Source organism: Pelobates fuscus, chromosome 13, assembly GCF_036172605.1.
Source record: "Pelobates fuscus isolate aPelFus1 chromosome 13, aPelFus1.pri, whole genome shotgun sequence".
Taxonomy (NCBI): Eukaryota; Metazoa; Chordata; class Amphibia; order Anura; family Pelobatidae; genus Pelobates; species Pelobates fuscus.
In genome coordinates, this window is record NC_086329.1 from 94,617,632 (window position 1) to 94,637,711 (window position 20,080).

General features: G+C 54.2%; 1 protein-coding gene across 1 annotated transcript in view; it reads right to left on the bottom strand.

Annotated features, from left to right (window-relative positions):
* PEA15 (proliferation and apoptosis adaptor protein 15) overlaps positions 1–20,080 on the bottom strand; it is an 87,473-nt gene that overhangs the window by 4,329 nt on the left and 63,064 nt on the right. The window lies entirely within an intron of this gene.

The following is a 20,080-nucleotide window of genomic DNA, read 5'->3' on the forward strand; positions in this document are numbered from 1 at the left end:
AATGTGTATTGCTGTGGAGCTCTGTGATGCACTCAATGTGTATTGCTGTGGAGCTCTGTGATGCACTCAATGCGTATTGCTGTGGAGCTCTGTGATGCACCCAGTGTATATTGCTGTGCTTTATTGCTGATGAGCTTTGTAATGCACTCAATGTGTATTGCTGTGGAGCTCTGTGATTCACTCAATGTGTATTGCTGTGGAGCTCTGTGATGCACTCATTGTGTATTGGTGCGGAGCTCTGTGATGCACTCAATGCATATTGCTGTGGAGCCCTCTGATACACTCAATGTGTATTGCTGTGGAGCTCTGTGATGCACTCAATGTGTATTGCTGTGGAGCTCTGTGATGCACTCAATGTGTATTGCTGTGGAGCTCTGTGATGCACTCAATGTGTATTGCTGTGGAGCTCTGTGATGCACTCAATGCGTATTGCTGTGGAGCTCTGTGATACACTCAATGCGTATTGTTGTGGAGCTCTGTGATACACTCAATGCGTATTGTTGTGGAGCTCTGTGATGCACTCAATGTGTATTGCTGTGGAGCTCTGTGATGCACTCAATGTGTATTGCTGTGGAGCTCTGTGATGCACTCAATGTGTATTGCTGTGGAGCTCTGTGATACAGTTATACACAAAGCATATTATTGTAAGTGATTTCCTGTGTAGTGATACAGTTCTAGTGCCGTCATTCTCAATTTATAATAAGTGTGCAAATCATCCAATAGGAAGCAGGAACCTGGGTTCACGAATGTGTCCTTTCACATGCGCTGTAACAGACCGGCTGTGTCTAAATAGGTCCTATATACTGCAGGCTAACATCAAAACGCAGAGTGCCTGGGGAACCGATCCGCAGCTCATGTTGCCAGGGAACCAGGCTCGCAATTGGAAGTCACAGAAACAGAAAGGTCATTAAATCCAAGTTTCTCATCGCAGACAGAAATGTCACTTTAATGACAGCGCCAGCATAATTATCCTGCGTACAGGCCCGTCCGAGCTGCCATCTTTTCAAACAGTATTTGAATAAGTGGTTATTAAACAATAATATACTGTCACGAATTAGACAGCGCCCATGAGAGAGATTTCAAAATAAAAAAAAAATCTAAAAGTGTCATTCTCCTGTATGGCAAAAGCCTGTGATTTTAAGTCGTTAACCCATTTAGCTTTGGTTCAGATAGCAGCCACCAGCAGCAGCTCCTTAATTAATGAGACGGACCAAGTAGAGATTCAACCCAGCATGCTGTGATCCTGTAAAACAGGCTTCGTAATGCTATATTATTTAATACGGTGCTAGATCTCAGAAAATAACAGGAAATTAAGCATTTTTCTGTTGCGTAAAGATGTTTGGGGTATACCGACCCTTTAAGTGGATGTTTGGGGTATACCGTCCCTTTAACTGGAAGTGGATGTTTGGGGTATACCGTCCCTTTAAGTGGATGTTTGGGGTATACCGTCCCTTTAACTGGAAGTGAATGTTTGGGGTATACCGACCCTTTAACTGGAAGTGGATGTTTGGGGTATACCGTCCCTTTAAGTGGATGTTTGGGGTATACCGTCCCTTTAACTGGAAGTGGATGTTTGGGGTATACCGTCCCTTTAAGTGGATGTTTGGGGTATACCGTCCCTTTAACTGGAAGTGAATGTTTGGGGTATACCGTCCCTTTAAGTGGGAGATACATTGGGGGCTTAAGTGCAGACATTGGGGGCTTAATTCACTATACTGACAGATAATTGTGCAGAATTGTTAGATAACAAATTTCAGGCAGGTATAGCTGCACTGGTAAAAATGTACCAGAACTCTTTTCCAGGTTTTACAAACCCCAGTGTCAATTCTCCACAGTAGCCAGTTAAGAGGAGAACACATCTTTTCTCTGTGACGATGTTAAAATGTTCCAGCAAACTCCGATACCTCCAACGTTTTACATCAATTCTTCTGCCATTTGCAGCCTGTTGACTAAATCATTTCAATGGCACTCCCGTCTAGCATTCCCACTGGGCTAGCTTTTCATCAGCCATCAAAACCAAGTCTAGTATTTATGCTCTATGTCTAAATGTATAACATTCTATTGTATTCTCTCTCCGGGACATACTTTAAAACCATAGAACTTTCAATATCTCCCTCCTGATAAAACACTCTGCGGACAAATAAGCCTTCTATAAAACCTTTAATTTAACCAGTGAAACTAAGCACGCTCATTGTTTCTGTAGCAGCGTGTTTTTACCGTGGGAAGATTTGGTATTTAAATTAACTAATGAGAAAACACAACAGATCTACTTAGATATGGTCAGGCTAAGCATGAATCGTGAGAGATCCAACACTGAAACTGTGTATTATTTCATTTTGCTTTTCTGCGCTCTGTATTATATATTGCGTACTGTTTTTTTCCAGTGGAAAAAAAAGGAGTGGTGCGATTTTTACAGAGGCTCCTTCTTCAGCACTGATTTGCTCCCTAAAAGTCCTTTGAGGGGACACTGCTATTAAGTGTTTTCAAGTTTATTGCATTTTCGATGCCTCGGAAACAGTAGATTGTTTTGTGTTAAAATGTGTCTAGCTGTAGAATAGTTTCTCTTCCTATTAATAAGGACTAATGGCAGATGGTCACTTGGCAGCGATAGATATATGTTTGGAAGATGACAGGAGATTAAATGCATTTGCGGGAGACCATCGGAGCCGGCGGTGGCCCCTACAGAAAACATTGGAAATCTATTGGCATGGCAACTAAGGAACCTAGCACAACCCCATACTGCTGCCGTGTGGACTAAGCGTTAAGCCTGGCAGGAGGGGTGTCTCTGCTTTCACTCTCACCTCAGCAGGTCATCTGCACAGGACCCCTCTATTATAGCAAATTTAGCGTCATGGCTAAAGGGACATTAACGTCCTAAAAGCTGGTGTACCCTCTTTTTCTCAGCCAGTAAACAGCGTCCTTTCCATCACTAATCACAACCTGGAATTACTCATATCCCGTCATTCGGAAAACATACAGTGAGGGGAGAAAAGTATTTGATCCCCAGCTGATTTTGAACATTTGTCTACTGACAAAGAAATGATCAGTCTATAATTTTAATGGTAGGTATATTTTAACAGTGAGAGACAGAATAACAAATAAAAAAATCCAAAAAACGCATGTCAAAAAATGTATAAATTGATTTGCATGTCAATAAGTGAAATAAGTATTTGATCCTTAGCAAGATTTCTGGCTCCCAGGTGTCTTTTATACAGGTAACGAGCTAAGATTAGGAGCACTCTCTTTCAGGGAGTGCTCCTAATCTCAGCTCGTTACCTGTATAAAAGACACACCTGTCCACAGAGGCAATCAATCAATCAGATTCCAAATTCTCCACTATGGCCAAGACCAAAGAGCTGTCCAAGGATGTCAGGGACAAAATTGTAGACCTACACAAGGCTGGAATGGGCTACAAGACCATCGCCAAGCAGCTTTGTGAGAAGGTGACAACAGTTGGTGCAATTATTCGCAAATGGAAGAAACACAAAATAACTGTCAGTCTCTCTCGTTCTGGTGCTCCATGCAAGATCTCACCTCGTTGAGTTTCAATGATCATGAGAACGGTGAGGAATCAGCCCAGAACTACATAGGAGGATCTTTTATTGGGAATGCATGATACAAGAATATGGCACGAGTGACATTAATTTAACAGCTTAAAAGCAGTCTTGATAGTTGGAAAATTATATTCGATCAGTTACATTCACTATTTTGTGGTTTTCTCAACATAAACAAAATAGAACAAAACAAAATAAGAGGTGCAAAACCAAATAGGTCATTGTTAATAAGTAAGAGGTTGAGCGTTGACAGTTACCAGAAGTAGATCCGAGGAACATCGTAACCATTTAGATGTTGGTGTTCAGCCACCGCCAATTCTCCCAAGATACGACTTGCGTGGATCAGGGACTATGATCTGTTGTTGCTCAGGGCAATGAAACATACATTGGGTATGCAATAGTTTGCATTTTAACAGATAAGAGCAGCAGAAGGTACACCAGAGGAGGTCTACGGTTCAAGTGCTCCGTTACACCATTATCAACGCGTGAATTGAAAGCCCAATCTAAGTTAAACAGAACATAGTAAACTAGTTGCCGGTTTGCCTTAGCCACCTGCCCTCCAACACAATGGTAGGCCAGTTACTGCCAGGGGATCTCGACCCGCCACCACCTCAGCCGAGAACCATGCCATGTATGCCAAAGTGGTTTTTACCTTGGTCTTGAAAGATTTGTCTAGAACGATTATATATGATCTCCAGGTCAAGAGAAATGTTTTGGTAAGAAGTTCTTTGTTAGTGTGTCCAACTAATGCATTTTAAATACAAAAGCAAGCTTGGTTAGAAATAACTCCAGTGTGGGTGTGTGCGGCTGGTTCCAGACCTGAAGGATGGTTTTGCATCCCACCGCTGCTACGAAAAGGAGGAATAGTTTATTAGACAATGGGAGTACTGGTAAGTGTCCCAAAAGCAACAATTCAGGGGTAAGCGGTAAGGTAGGCATGCCCCACCTATCTAAGTAACAGTTCGGTGCAGAAAGATTGTATTAGATCGCACTCCCACAGACAGTGATACAGGTCAGCCTTGGTGTCTGTACACTTGAAACAAGTCGCAGTCTCCCTTCTGGCCATTAAATGGAGTCGGTGATGGGAGTAAAAATGCATACACTACGCTGTGAAGGACTGAAATCTTGCAGCGCCCGCAAGGTCCCCCTGCTCAAGAAAGCACATGTACAGGCCCGTCTGAAGTTTGCCAATGAACATATGAATGATTCAGAGGAAAACAGGGTGAAAGCGTTGTGGTCAGATGAGACGAAAATCGAGCATCAACTCAACTCGCCATGTTTGGTGGAGGAGGAATTGAGTCTATGACCCCAAGAACACAATACCCACTGTGAAACATGGAGGTGAAAACATTATGCTTTGGGGTGTTTTTCTGCTAAGGGGACAGGACAACTGCACCACATCAAAGGGACGATGGACGGGGCCATGTACCGTCAAATCTTGGGTGAGAACCTCCTTCCCTCAGCCAGGACATTGAAAATGGGTCGTGGATGGGTATTCCAGCATGACATAGACACACAGCACAGCCAAGGCAACAAAGAAGTGGCTCAAGAAGAAGCACATTAAGGTCCTGGAGTGGCCTAGCCAGTCTCCAGACCTTAATCCCATAGAAAATCTGTGGAAGGAGCTGAAGGTTCGAGTTGCCAAACATCAGCTTCGAAACCTTAATGGCTTAGAGAGGATCTGCAAAGAGGAGTGGGACAAAATCCCCCCTGAGATGTGTACAAACCTGGCGGCCAACTACAAGAAAAATCTGACCTCTGTGATTGCCAACAAGGGTTTTGCCAACAAGTACTAAGTCAAAGGGGTCAAATACAAATTTTACTCATTGACATGTAAATCAATTTCTAACTTTTTTGACATGCATTTTTCTGGATATTTTTTTTTTTATTCTGTCTCTCAGTGTTAGAATACACCTACTGTTAAAATTAAAGACTAATTATTTCTTTGTCAGTGGGCAAACGTTCAAAATCAGCCGGGGATCAAATACTTTTTTCCTTCACTGTATGTCTTGTTGCTTTTTAGACATTTTCTTGTATTGGTCAATAAAAGCGCTCACCTTTTATGTGATAGAGCAGATGCAGTACCTCTTGTCCCAAATACCCAGAATTATGTAAATATTAAATCAGTGGTGTCCAAAAGGTAGATCCTGCGATGTTCTAAAACTACACCTTCCATGATGCTTTGTCATTTTCTAAAGGCATACAAAGCATCATGGGAATTTTAGTTTTACAACATCTGGGGATCTACCTTTTGGACACCCCTGTATGCTATGAAATAGCAATCCTTTATTGGTGGTTTTAGTCACATGACCAATATCTCAACCTCTCTAGGTCGTTATCATTTCCTAAACTGTTACTACCATGATGGCAGCCAATGCTGTTTCAGTGGAAATCCTAAAAGATCCTGTAATTTTTCAGGGTTATTTACTAAAGTGTGAATTGCCAGAGATGAATATGAAATTTAAGGTCAAACTGGAATCATTGCTGACTTGTATATTTTGGCCTTAAATGTATTATTCACTCTGAACTCCCTTTGAATTCCAAAAAATTCTCACTTTACTGAATAACTGTGCCTTAAGGTAACCTTGATTAAAGGGACACTATAGTCACCAGAACAACTGCAGCTTATTGAATTTGTTCTGCTGAGTAGACTCATTTCTTTCAGGCTTTTTGCTGTAAACACTGTGTTTTCAGAGAAAATGAAGTGTTTACATTACAGCCTAGTGATAACTCCACTGGCCACTCCTCAGATGGCTACTAGAGGTGCTTCCTGGGGCAGTGCTGCACAGTGTGACTGCCATTCAGTGTCTCCACCCTCTGCATGCAGATACTGCACTTTCCTCATGGAGATGCATTGATTCAATTCATCTCTATGAGGAGATGCCGATTGGCCAGGGCTGTGTTTGGCTTGTGCTGGCTCTGCCCCTCATCTCCCTCCTTCACAGTCTCAGCCAATCCTATGGGGAAGCATTGTGATTGGATCAGGCTACCACTTCTGATGATGTCAGAGGTCAGGGGCAATTCAGAGGCATAGAGAGCAGCTCCAGACTGGAATACAAGTGAGATTTTAATATAGTTAGGGAAGCAGGAGAGGGCTAGGGGGCTTGATGGTGGTGTTAACGCTATAAGGTCAGGATTACATGTTTGTGTTCCTGACCTTACAGTTTTCATTTAAGGTATCAATTTCACGATACTAGAGGAGTCGTATCCCGAGAAGGTCCATCACTATAGACCAGGGGTATCCCAACCCGTGGTACGCGTACCCCCAGGGGTACAATTCATTTCTGTAATGGCAGCTGAGCAGATCCAGGATACATTGCCCCCAGACTGGCTGCCCTGGATTTGTTTACTTAATGCTTTATGGCTGGAATGGAGTGACAGGATGGTGGAGCCTTACACTGCCTCTCCATCCTGTCAGTAACAGGCAGGAACCTCAGTCCCCTGCTCAGGGTGCCCACCCAGGAGGGTGTGCTGTCACTCTCAGCTCACAGTCCCCAGCTCAGGGTGCCCACCCAGGGTGTGCTGTCACTCTCAGCTCACAGTCCCCAGCACAGGGTGCCCACCCAGGGTGTGCTGTCACTCTCAGCTCACAGTCCCCAGCTCAGGGTGCCCACCCAGGGTGTGCTGTCACTCTCAGCTCACAGTCCCCAGCTCAGGGTGTGCTGTCACTCTCAGCTCACAGTCCCCAGCTCAGGGTGCCCACCCAGGGTGTGCTGTCACTCTCAGCTCCGCCCCGCTCCTCCCCCCCTTGCTCCCTCAGAGCAGAGCAGGGAGAGGCCACTGACAGCATCGCATGGGAGGGCGCGGCACAGAGCAACAGGAGACTCAGGGGCTGAGCACACATGGTGGGACAGTCACAGGTAAGAGACCTTCTCCCACACAGCCACTGCCCCCCCCTTCCCACACTGCCACTGCTCCCTCTCAAATGCCCCCTCCCCCCTCTCAACTGCCACTGCCCCCTCCCCCTCCCCACACAGCCACTGCTCCCTCTCAACTGCCACTGCCCCCCTCCCAAATGCCACTGCCCCCTCCCCACTGCCACTGTCACCCTCCCCACTGCCACTGTCACCCTCCCCACTGCCACTGCCTCCCTCTCAACTGCCAATGCCCCCCTCCCACACAGCCACTGTTCCTCTCAACTTCCCCCTCTCAACTGCCACTGTCACCCTCCCCACTGCCACTGCCTCCTCCCACACAGCCACTGTTTCTCTCAACTGCCACTGCTCCCCTCCCACACAGCCACTGTTCCTCTCAACCACACCATCTCCCTCCCACCCTGTCACTGCCGCCCTCCCTACGGTCATCCTCCCACACTGCCACTGCCCCACTCCCCTCTGTCTCCCTCCCACACTGCCACTGCCCCACTCCCCACCGTCACCCTCCCACACTGTCACTGCCCCCCTCCCCACCGTCACCCTCCCACACTGTCACTGCCCCACTCCCCACCGTCACCCTCCCACACTGTCACTGCTCCTCTCCCCACTGTCACCCTGCAACTGCTCCCCTCCCCACTGTTACCCTACCACCCTGTTACTGTCCCCCTCCCTACTGACTCCCTCCCACACTGCCACTGCCCTCCTCCCCACTGTCTCCCTCCCACACTGTCTCCCTCCCACCCTGTCACTGCCCTCCTCCCCACTGTCTCCCTCCCACACTGTCACTGCCCTCCTCCCCACTGTCTCCCTCCCACACTGTCACTGCCCCCCTCCCCACTGTCTCCCTGCCACCCTGTCACTGCCCCCCGCCCTACTGTCACCCTACCACCCTGTCACTGCCGCCCTCCCTACGGTCATCCTCCCACACTGTCACTGCCCTCTCCCCACTGTCTCCCTCAAACACTTTCACTGCCCTCCTCCCCACTGTCTCCCTCCCTTACTCTCTCCCTCCCACACTGTCACTGCCCCCTCCCCACCGAGTCCCTCCCACACTGTCACTGCCCCCTCCCCACCGTCTCCCTCCCACACTGCCACTGCCCCCTCTCCACTGTTTCCCTCCCACACTGTCACTGCCCCCTCCCCACCGTCTCCCTCCCACACTGGCCCTGCCCCCTCTCCACTGTTTCCCTCCCACACTGCCACTGCCGCCTCCCCTGTCTCCCTCCCACACTGCCACTGCCCCCTCCACACTGTCATCCTCCCACACTGCCACCATCCACACTGTCAATGCCCCACTCCCCATCGTCCCCCTCCCACCATCACCCTCCCACAGTCACTGCCCTCCTCCCCACTGTCTCCCTCCCACACTGCCACTGCCCCCCTCCCCACCGTCACCCTCCCACACTGTCACTGCTCCCTCCCACCCTGTCACTGCTCCCTCCTCACCGTCACTCTCCCACCCTGTCACTGCTCCTCTCCCCACTGTCACCCTGCAACTGCTCCCCTCCCCACTGTCACCCTACCACCCTGTTACTGTCCCCCTCCCTACTGACTCCCTCCCACACTGCCACTGCTCCCTCCCACCCTGTCACTGCTCCCTCCTCACCGTCACTCTCCCACCCTGTCACTGCTCCTCTCCCCACTGTCACCCTGCAACTGCTCCCCTCCCCACTGTTACCCTACCACCCTGTTACTGTCCCCCTCCCTACTGACTCCCTCCCACACTGCCACTGCCCTCCTCCCCACTGTCTCCCTCCCACACTGTCACTGCCCTCCTCCCCACTGTCTCCCTCCCACACTGTCACTGCCCCCCTCCCCACTGTCTCCCTCCCACCCTGTCACTGCCCTCCTCCCCACTGTCTCCCTCCCACACTGTCACTGCCCTCCTCCCCACTGTCTCCCTCCCACACTGTCACTGCCCTCCTCCCCACTGTCTCCCTCCCACACTGTCACTGCCCCCCTCCCCACTGTCTCCCTCCCACCCTGTCACTGCCCCCCGCCCTACTGTCACCCTACCACCCTGTCACTGCCGCCCTCCCTACGGTCATCCTCCCACACTGTCACTGCCCTCTCCCCACTGTCTCCCTCAAACACTTTCACTGCCCTCCTCCCCACTGTCTCCCTCCCTTACTCTCTCCCTCCCACACTGTCACTGCCCCCTCCCCACCGAGTCCCTCCCACACTGTCACTGCCCCCTCCCCACCGTCTCCCTCCCACACTGCCACTGCCCCCTCTCCACTGTTTCCCTCCCACACTGCCACTGCTGCCTCCCCTGTCTCCCTCCCACACTGCCACTGCCCCCTCCACACTGTCATCCTCCCACACTGCCACTGCCACCATCCACACTGTCAATGCCCCACTCCCCATCGTCCCCCTCCCACCATCACCCTCCCACAGTCACTGCCCTCCTCCCCACTGTCTCCCTCCCACACTGCCACTGCCCCCCTCCCCACCGTCACCCTCCCACACTGTCACTGCTCCCTCCCACCCTGTCACTGCTCCCTCCTCACCGTCACTCTCCCACCCTGTCACTGCTCCTCTCCCCACTGTCACCCTGCAACTGCTCCCCTCCCCACTGTCACCCTACCACCCTGTTACTGTCCCCCTCCCTACTGACTCCCTCCCACACTGCCACTGCCCCCCTCCCCACCGTCACCCTCCCACACTGTCACTGCTCCCTCCCACCCTGTCACTGCTCCCTCCTCACCGTCACTCTCCCACCCTGTCACTGCTCCTCTCCCCACTGTCACCCTGCAACTGCTCCCCTCCCCACTGTCACCCTACCACCCTGTTACTGTCCCCCTCCCTACTGACTCCCTCCCACACTGCCACTGCCCTCCTCCCCACTGTCTCCCTCCCACACTGTCACTGCCCTCCTCCCCACTGTCTCCCTCCCACACTGTCACTGCCCCCCTCCCCACTGTCTCCCTCCCACCCTGTCACTGCCCTCCTCCCCACTGTCTCCCTCCCACACTGTCACTGCCCCCCTCCCCACTGTCTCCCTCCCACCCTGTCACTGCCCCCCGCCCTACTGTCACCCTACCACCCTGTCACTGCCGCCCTCCCTACGGTCATCCTCCCACACTGTCACTGCCCTCTCCCCACTGTCTCCCTCAAACACTTTCACTGCCCTCCTCCCCACTGTCTCCCTCCCTTACTCTCTCCCTCCCACACTGTCACTGCCCCCTCCCCACCGAGTCCCTCCCACACTGTCACTGCCGCCTCCCCTGTCTCCCTCCCACACTGCCACTGCCCCCTCCACACTGTCATCCTCCCACACTGCCACTGCCACCATCCACACTGTCAATGCCCCACTCCCCATCGTCCCCCTCCCACCATTACCCTCCCACAGTCACTGCCCTCCTCCCCACTGTCTTCCTCCCACACTGTTACTGCTCCCTCCCCACCGTCACCCTCCCACACTGTCACTGCTCCCTCCTCACAGTCACTCTCCCACCCTGTCACTGCTCCTCTCCCCACTGTCACCCTGCAACTGCTCCCCTCCCCACTGTCACCCTACCACCCTGTTACTGTCCCCCTCCCTACTGACTCCCTCCCACACTGCCACTGCCCCCCTCCCCACCGTCACCCTCCCACACTGTCACTGCTCCCTCCCACCCTGTCACTGCTCCCTCCTCACCGTCACTCTCCCACCCTGTCACTGCTCCTCTCCCCACTGTCACCCTGCAACTGCTCCCCTCCCCACTGTCACCCTACCACCCTGTTACTGTCCCCCTCCCTACTGACTCCCTCCCACACTGCCACTGCCCTCCTCCCCACTGTCTCCCTCCCACACTGTCACTGCCCTCCTCCCCACTGTCTCCCTCCCACACTGTCACTGCCCCACTCCCCACCGTCACCCTCCCACACTGTCACTGCCCCCCTCCCCACCGTCACCCTCCCACACTGTCACTGCTCCTCTCCCCACTGTCACCCTGCAACTGCTCCCCTCCCCACTGTCACCCTACCACCCTGTTACTGTCCCCCTCCCTACTGACTCCCTCCCACACTGCCACTGCTCCCTCCCACCCTGTCACTGCTCCCTCCTCACCGTCACTCTCCCACCCTGTCACTGCTCCTCTCCCCACTGTCACCCTGCAACTGCTCCCCTCCCCACTGTTACCCTACCACCCTGTTACTGTCCCCCTCCCTACTGACTCCCTCCCACACTGCCACTGCCCTCCTCCCCACTGTCTCCCTCCCACACTGTCTCCCTCCCACACTGTCACTGCCCCCCTCCCCACTGTCTCCCTCCCACCCTGTCACTGCCCTCCTCCCCACTGTCTCCCTCCCACACTGTCACTGCCCTCCTCCCCACTGTATCCCTCCCACACTGTCACTGCCCCCTCCCCACTGTCTCCCTCCAACCCTGTCACTGCCCCCCGCCCTACTGTCACCCTACCACCCTGTCACTGCCGCCCTCCCTACGGTCATCCTCCCACACTGTCACTGCCCTCTCCCCACTGTCTCCCTCAAACACTTTCACTGCCCTCCTCCCCACTGTCTCCCTCCCTTACTCTCTCCCTCCCACACTGTCACTGCCCCCTCCCCACCGAGTCCCTCCCACACTGTCACTGCCCCCTCCCCACCGTCTCCCTCCCACACTGCCACTGCCCCCTCTCCCCTGTTTCCCTCCCACACTGCCACTGCCGCCTCCCCTGTCTCCCTCCCACACTGCCACTGCCCCCTCCACACTGTCATCCTCCCACACTGCCACCATCCACACTGTCAATGCCCCACTCCCCATCGTCCCCCTCCCACCATCACCCTCCCACAGTCACTGCCCTCCTCCCCACTGTCTCCCTCCCACACTGCCACTGCCCCCCTCCCCACCGTCACCCTCCCACACTGTCACTGCTCCCTCCCACCCTGTCACTGCTCCCTCCTCACCGTCACTCTCCCACCCTGTCACTGCTCCTCTCCCCACTGTCACCCTGCAACTGCTCCCCTCCCCACTGTCACCCTACCACCCTGTTACTGTCCCCCTCCCTACTGACTCCCTCCCACACTGCCACTGCTCCCTCCCACCCTGTCACTGCTCCCTCCTCACCGTCACTCTCCCACCCTGTCACTGCTCCTCTCCCCACTGTTACCCTACCACCCTGTTACTGTCCCCCTCCCTACTGACTCCCTCCCACACTGCCACTGCCCTCCTCCCCACTGTCTCCCTCCCACACTGTCACTGCCCTCCTCCCCACTGTCTCCCTCCCACACTGTCACTGCCCCCCTCCCCACTGTCTCCCTCCCACCCTGTCACTGCCCTCCTCCCCACTGTCTCCCTCCCACACTGTCACTGCCCTCCTCCCCACTGTCTCCCTCCCACACTGTCACTGCCCTCCTCCCCACTGTCTCCCTCCCACACTGTCACTGCCCCCCTCCCCACTGTCTCCCTCCCACCCTGTCACTGCCCCCCGCCCTACTGTCACCCTACCACCCTGTCACTGCCGCCCTCCCTACGGTCATCCTCCCACACTGTCACTGCCCTCTCCCCACTGTCTCCCTCAAACACTTTCACTGCCCTCCTCCCCACTGTCTCCCTCCCTTACTCTCTCCCTCCCACACTGTCACTGCCCCCTCCCCACCGAGTCCCTCCCACACTGTCACTGCCCCCTCCCCACCGTCTCCCTCCCACACTGCCACTGCCCCCTCTCCACTGTTTCCCTCCCACACTGCCACTGCTGCCTCCCCTGTCTCCCTCCCACACTGCCACTGCCCCCTCCACACTGTCATCCTCCCACACTGCCACTGCCACCATCCACACTGTCAATGCCCCACTCCCCATCTTCCCCCACCCACCATCACCCTCCCACAGTCACTGCCCTCCTCCCCACTGTCTCCCTCCCACACTGCCACTGCCCCCCTCCCCACCGTCACCCTCCCACACTGTCACTGCTCCCTCCCACCCTGTCACTGCTCCCTCCTCACCGTCACTCTCCCACCCTGTCACTGCTCCTCTCCCCACTGTCACCCTGCAACTGCTCCCCTCCCCACTGTCACCCTACCACCCTGTTACTGTCCCCCTCCCTACTGACTCCCTCCCACACTGCCACTGCCCCCCTCCCCACCGTCACCCTCCCACACTGTCACTGCTCCCTCCCACCCTGTCACTGCTCCCTCCTCACCGTCACTCTCCCACCCTGTCACTGCTCCTCTCCCCACTGTCACCCTGCAACTGCTCCCCTCCCCACTGTCACCCTACCACCCTGTTACTGTCCCCCTCCCTACTGACTCCCTCCCACACTGCCACTGCCCTCCTCCCCACTGTCTCCCTCCCACACTGTCACTGCCCTCCTCCCCACTGTCTCCCTCCCACACTGTCACTGCCCTCTCCCCACTGTCTCCCTCAAACACTTTCACTGCCCTCCTCCCCACTGTCTCCCTCCCTTACTCTCTCCCTCCCACACTGTCACTGCCCCCTCCCCACCGAGTCCCTCCCACACTGTCACTGCCCCCTCCCCACCGTCTCCCTCCCACACTGCCACTGCCCCCTCTCCACTGTTTCCCTCCCACACTGCCACTGCTGCCTCCCCTGTCTCCCTCCCACACTGCCACTGCCCCCTCCACACTGTCATCCTCCCACACTGCCACTGCCACCATCCACACTGTCAATGCCCCACTCCCCATCTTCCCCCACCCACCATCACCCTCCCACAGTCACTGCCCTCCTCCCCACTGTCTCCCTCCCACACTGCCACTGCCCCCCTCCCCACCGTCACCCTCCCACACTGTCACTGCTCCCTCCCACCCTGTCACTGCTCCCTCCTCACCGTCACTCTCCCACCCTGTCACTGCTCCTCTCCCCACTGTCACCCTGCAACTGCTCCCCTCCCCACTGTCACCCTACCACCCTGTTACTGTCCCCCTCCCTACTGACTCCCTCCCACACTGCCACTGCCCCCCTCCCCACCGTCACCCTCCCACACTGTCACTGCTCCCTCCCACCCTGTCACTGCTCCCTCCTCACCGTCACTCTCCCACCCTGTCACTGCTCCTCTCCCCACTGTCACCCTGCAACTGCTCCCCTCCCCACTGTCACCCTACCACCCTGTTACTGTCCCCCTCCCTACTGACTCCCTCCCACACTGCCACTGCCCTCCTCCCCACTGTCTCCCTCCCACACTGTCACTGCCCTCCTCCCCACTGTCTCCCTCCCACACTGTCACTGCCCCCCTCCCCACTGTCTCCCTCCCACCCTGTCACTGCCCTCCTCCCCACTGTCTCCCTCCCACACTGTCACTGCCCCCCTCCCCACTGTCTCCCTCCCACCCTGTCACTGCCCCCCGCCCTACTGTCACCCTACCACCCTGTCACTGCCGCCCTCCCTACGGTCATCCTCCCACACTGTCACTGCCCTCTCCCCACTGTCTCCCTCAAACACTTTCACTGCCCTCCTCCCCACTGTCTCCCTCCCTTACTCTCTCCCTCCCACACTGTCACTGCCCCCTCCCCACCGAGTCCCTCCCACACTGTCACTGCCCCCTCCCCACCGTCTCCCTCCCACACTGCCACTGCCCCCTCTCCACTGTTTCCCTCCCACACTGCCACTGCCGCCTCCCCTGTCTCCCTCCCACACTGCCACTGCCCCCTCCACACTGTCATCCTCCCACACTGCCACTGCCACCATCCACACTGTCAATGCCCCACTCCCCATCGTCCCCCTCCCACCATCACCCTCCCACAGTCACTGCCCTCCTCCCCACTGTCTCCCTCCCACACTGTTACTGCTCCCTCCCCACCGTCACCCTCCCACACTGTCACTGCTCCCTCCCACCCTGTCACTGCTCCCTCCTCACCGTCACTCTCCCACCCTGTCACTGCTCCTCTCCCCACTGTCACCCTGCAACTGCTCCCCTCCCCACTGTCACCCTACCACCCTGTTACTGTCCCCCTCCCTACTGACTCCCTCCCACACTGCCACTGCCCCCCTCCCCACCGTCACCCTCCCACACTGTCACTGCTCCCTCCCACCCTGTCACTGCTCCCTCCTCACCGTCACTCTCCCACCCTGTCACTGCTCCTCTCCCCACTGTCACCCTGCAACTGCTCCCCTCCCCACTGTCACCCTACCACCCTGTTACTGTCCCCCTCCCTACTGACTCCCTCCCACACTGCCACTGCCCTCCTCCCCACTGTCTCCCTCCCACACTGTCACTGCCCTCCTCCCCACTGTCTCCCTCCCACACTGTCACTGCCCCCCTCCCCACTGTCTCCCTCCCACCCTGTCACTGCCCTCCTCCCCACTGTCTCCCTCCCACACTGTCACTGCCCCCCTCCCCACTGTCTCCCTCCCACACTGCCACTGCCCCCTCCACACTGTCATCCTCCCACACTGCCACTGCCACCATCCACACTGTCAATGCCCCACTCCCCATCGTCCCCCTCCCACCATCACCCTCCCACAGTCACTGCCCTCCTCCCCACTGTCTCCCTCCCACACTGTTACTGCTCCCTCCCCACCGTCACCCTCCCACACTGCCACTGCCCCCTCCCCACTGCGCCCTCCCACACTGTCACTGCCCCCCACCATCACCCTCCCACACTGTCACTGCCCCCCTCCCCACCATCACCCTCCCACACTGTCACTGCCCCCCTCCCCACCGTTGCCCTCCCACACTGTCACTGCCCCCCTCCCCACTGTCGTCCTCCTACACTGTCATTGTCCTCTCACCACCGTTGCCCTCCCACACTGTCACTGCCCCCCTCCCCACCGTCGTCCTACCACCCTGTCACTGTCCACTCCCTACTGTCGCCCTACCACACTGTCACTGCCCCTCTCCCAGCTGCCACCCTCTCACACTCACTGCCTCCCTCCCCGCTGTCTCCCTCCCACACCTGACACCTGTCCTTTTCCCATACGCTGACCCCAAACTGCCACCCTCTTCCTATACTGTCACCCTTCCACACACTGCTCCCTCACACTATCACCTCCCTCCCCTCACACTGTCACCCCCCTTCCCCACACACATGAATGTCACCTGCCCTCTCCCATACTGCCCTCTTCCCTCCTCACACTGTTACCCCACACAGTCACCCTCCCCACACACTGCCCCCCACTTTCACCTATCTTCCTCCCACACTGTCACACACACCCATATTGTCACCTCTCCTCACACTGTCACCAACATCCACACACTGTCAACCTCCCCAAACACTGCCCCCACACACTGTCACCTATTCACCTTCCACACTGTCCCCCTCCCCACACACTGTCCCCCAACAATACCCTTTCCACACTGCCCCCACGCTTTGTCACCTGTCCTCCCACTGTCACCAACCTCCCCCACACTGTCACATGCCCTTCCACACTATCCTCCTCCCACACACTGCCTCCTCACAATGTCACCTTTCCACACACTGCCCCTACACTGTCACACTCCCACACCCACTGTCAGAGGAAGAGTAGGCAGAGAAAACGTATGTGGTGGAATCTCGGTAAAAATAAATTTAGTAGGCCGAGATTACCACGTGGCATGTGTACGTGCATATGCTGACGTATCGATCAGTTGGTTGCACGAGGCAAGATACGATCAGTAGTGTACGGAGCATGTGCAAGACTACAGGATGTAGTATTCCCCCTCCTCCATTGTGCTGGACAAGCCATGCGGTCAAGCAGGAAGTTAATTCTTATTTGTATTGATTGGTTAAGAGAATGTGCGGGTGGAGCTTAATATGGGAGGAGTTATGTGCCTATATAAGGAGCCTGCACTATTGTCCGGGGCTCAGAACTTGCTGTATTTTGGTGACGCTAGTCCCTCTGAGTCCCGATCGGTGATCCAATAAAGAATCTCTTCCTTCCTGAAGAAACCTGTGTCCATCTCTCTGTGCTTCGCTTCCGTCAGTTTCTCCGGTATCATTTGGTGCATTGGCCGGGAAGCTCATCGTTCAACGGTAGCTGAGAGGCAGAGGCGTGAGACGGTCTATCTTTGCCCACGTTCTCTACGGCTGCACCCCTGAACTTCTGCGTGGATCTCCCTTCGTCTCGGCGCCACTGGTCTGTTGTCCAGGAGATCATCGGCCTCTACGTGAGAAGTGCTGGGGTGTCCCCGTCGATGAGTGTGAACTCAGGTTCAGGAACGAGGAGGTAAGACAACTGCTGTTTTAGACGGCAGAACCCACTAGGGGTATACCGATTGTGCGGTAGGCCCAAAGGGGTTTAAATCTGTGTATCTGCCCCCTCTGTCGGAGGCTAGGAGCGAAGGCGCACCGCTCGATCGAACGCTCTTTAGTCAGACCGTTTGATTTTGTTAGTCAGGCGGGGCTCTGGTGTAAATAGCCCTAGCCGGACACCGGTGTCTTGTCTAGACTAGCGTTCTAGGGTGTATATTTTGTTCGCTAGGTCGGAGGGACCGGGAGACTAAGCGGCGTCTGTGTAAATTCGGTTCGCTAGCTCTCATCCTATCTGGGCTAAGTGGGAAGGCGTGTAAATTTGGAACCCACTAGACTTTTGATAGTTATCGACTAAGAGGCGTCTGTGTAAATTCGGTCCTCTAGCTCGCTATATGTGGTGCTTGGGCAGTGTGGCTAACCAAAACGTATGTAGATTGTTTTTAGGTAGTCCATTCAAGGTACTGGCCAATAGTTTAGTTGGGAATTGTAAATGTGATAAAGATTGTTTAGTAAAGTGTATATCTTGTTAGATAGCGCGAGCTCAGCCGTCTAGCGAGAGTGTTAATAGTGTGTTGCTGTATTATAGTGCACGGTACCATAACCCTGTATATTTACTGACACTGTATATAAGTACTAATCATTGTCGTCCATTGCATGTTTAACACCATAACCACTAATAATTGTATTGTGACCTTAACTTGTGCTTTGACCTATGCTAACCGTACTGTAACCGCTATTTGTAAAAGACGATGTTATTGGGGTGTGTTATAGACGGGTAATTCGTATATAGAGAATTATAGCGTGGGTGACTGTATAGTTACGCCAAAGGGCATAATATTGATTATCTAGTGACTGGTGTAACAGCTGTGTGTGTACGGGAATTCCCTGAGTGTTTATTGTGTTATTGTGTACGTTTCACTTGGTAACCGTACCACGTGGTGCTGTTGCCAGAGGAAACGGGTGTGACTGTTGAATAGTACGCGTGTATAGTATTCGTTGTCGACGACGTTCCATTGCTAAGTATGGGTGCGTCGCAGTCAACGATTCCGGATCCCTTAGGTTGTATGGTGAAGAATTTTAAAAAGGGATTCAAGACATGTGATTTTGGGGTTAAAATGTCTCCTGTACGTTTGGTCACTTTGTGTACTAGGGAGTGGCCTACTTTGGTTGCGGCATGGCCGCCACGTGGCAGTTTGGATCCAACTCTGGTACAGCGCTTACACGTGGCTGTATCAGGTAGGCCTGAACTTTACGGCCAGTTTCCTTATATTGATTGTTGGAGACAGGCCGTAAATGACTCGCCAAAATGGCTCCAGACATGCCACGAGGAACAGTGTCGCCTCATGGTAGCTAGGACTTGTTTGTCCACTAGGACTGGTGTTAGGCCCATTTTGGACACGCCCCCTGAGTCCGAGATCCCTTTGCCGCCCCCTTACTTTCCGTTAAGAGGAAGTGACGCAAATGCAGGAAGTCCTGCAACCCTCCCCTCATTACCCCCATCCACTTCCGCTTCCTCCTCCAGTACAGGATCCACCCCCCCTCGTACTAAATCTCCCCTTCCGGAATCAGAACCAACCCCCATTAAAAACGAATATCCTGACTTGGCGCCACTTCAGACTTCCGGTCAAGCTTCATCCAGCTCGACTCGAAGTGTTTTATTTACAACCTTTTCCCAAAACCAAGCTCCCACATCCCCATACCCTATTTCTCCCCGACTGGAACCTATGACTGACGCCCCTCCACGTAGCCCCATACAGACCCGACAGTTGACCGGTGCCCAACAATTAAAACACTATCAGATGCCTCTTCGTCTGAATCCTGGGTCAGCCTATATCGATGCCGCAGGCCAAATGGCACATGCTGACCCGGTCTTTGTATATGTCCCGTTCACGACAACCGATCTCTTAAATTGGAAGACCCACAATTCCTCGTATACTGAGAAACCACAAGCTATGACTGATCTGTTCACCTCAATAGTACAGACACATAACCCGACATGGGCTGATTGCCAGCAGTTATTAATGACTTTGTTCAACAATGAGGAAAGGACAAGAATTAATCAAGCAGCCATTAAAGCACTAGAGGATAAAGCCCGTACTTTAAACCAAGCCAATCCATCAGCATGGGCCGCAACACATTATCCCAACACCGATCCCGATTGGAATGTAAATGGTGCTGATATGGTTCAACTCAGAGCCTATAGAGACGCTATAATTGCTGGCATGAAAGCCGGAGGAAAGAAAGCTTTTAACATGTCGAAGACAGTTGAGGTGATTCAGAAAAGTGATGAAGCGCCCAGTGTCTTTTATGACCGATTATTGGTGCATACCGCTTGTATACCCCCTTTAATCCGGAAGACGCAGATAATTCCCGAATGGTGAACTCCGCCTTTGTCAGCCAAGCTTACGGAGATATTAAGCGCAAGCTACAAAAGTTAGAAGGGTTTGCAGGTATGTCAATCACCCAACTAATGGAGGTAGCGAATAAGGTTTATATGAATAGGGAAACAGAAAGTAAGAAAGAGGAAGAGCGCAAGATGCGTAA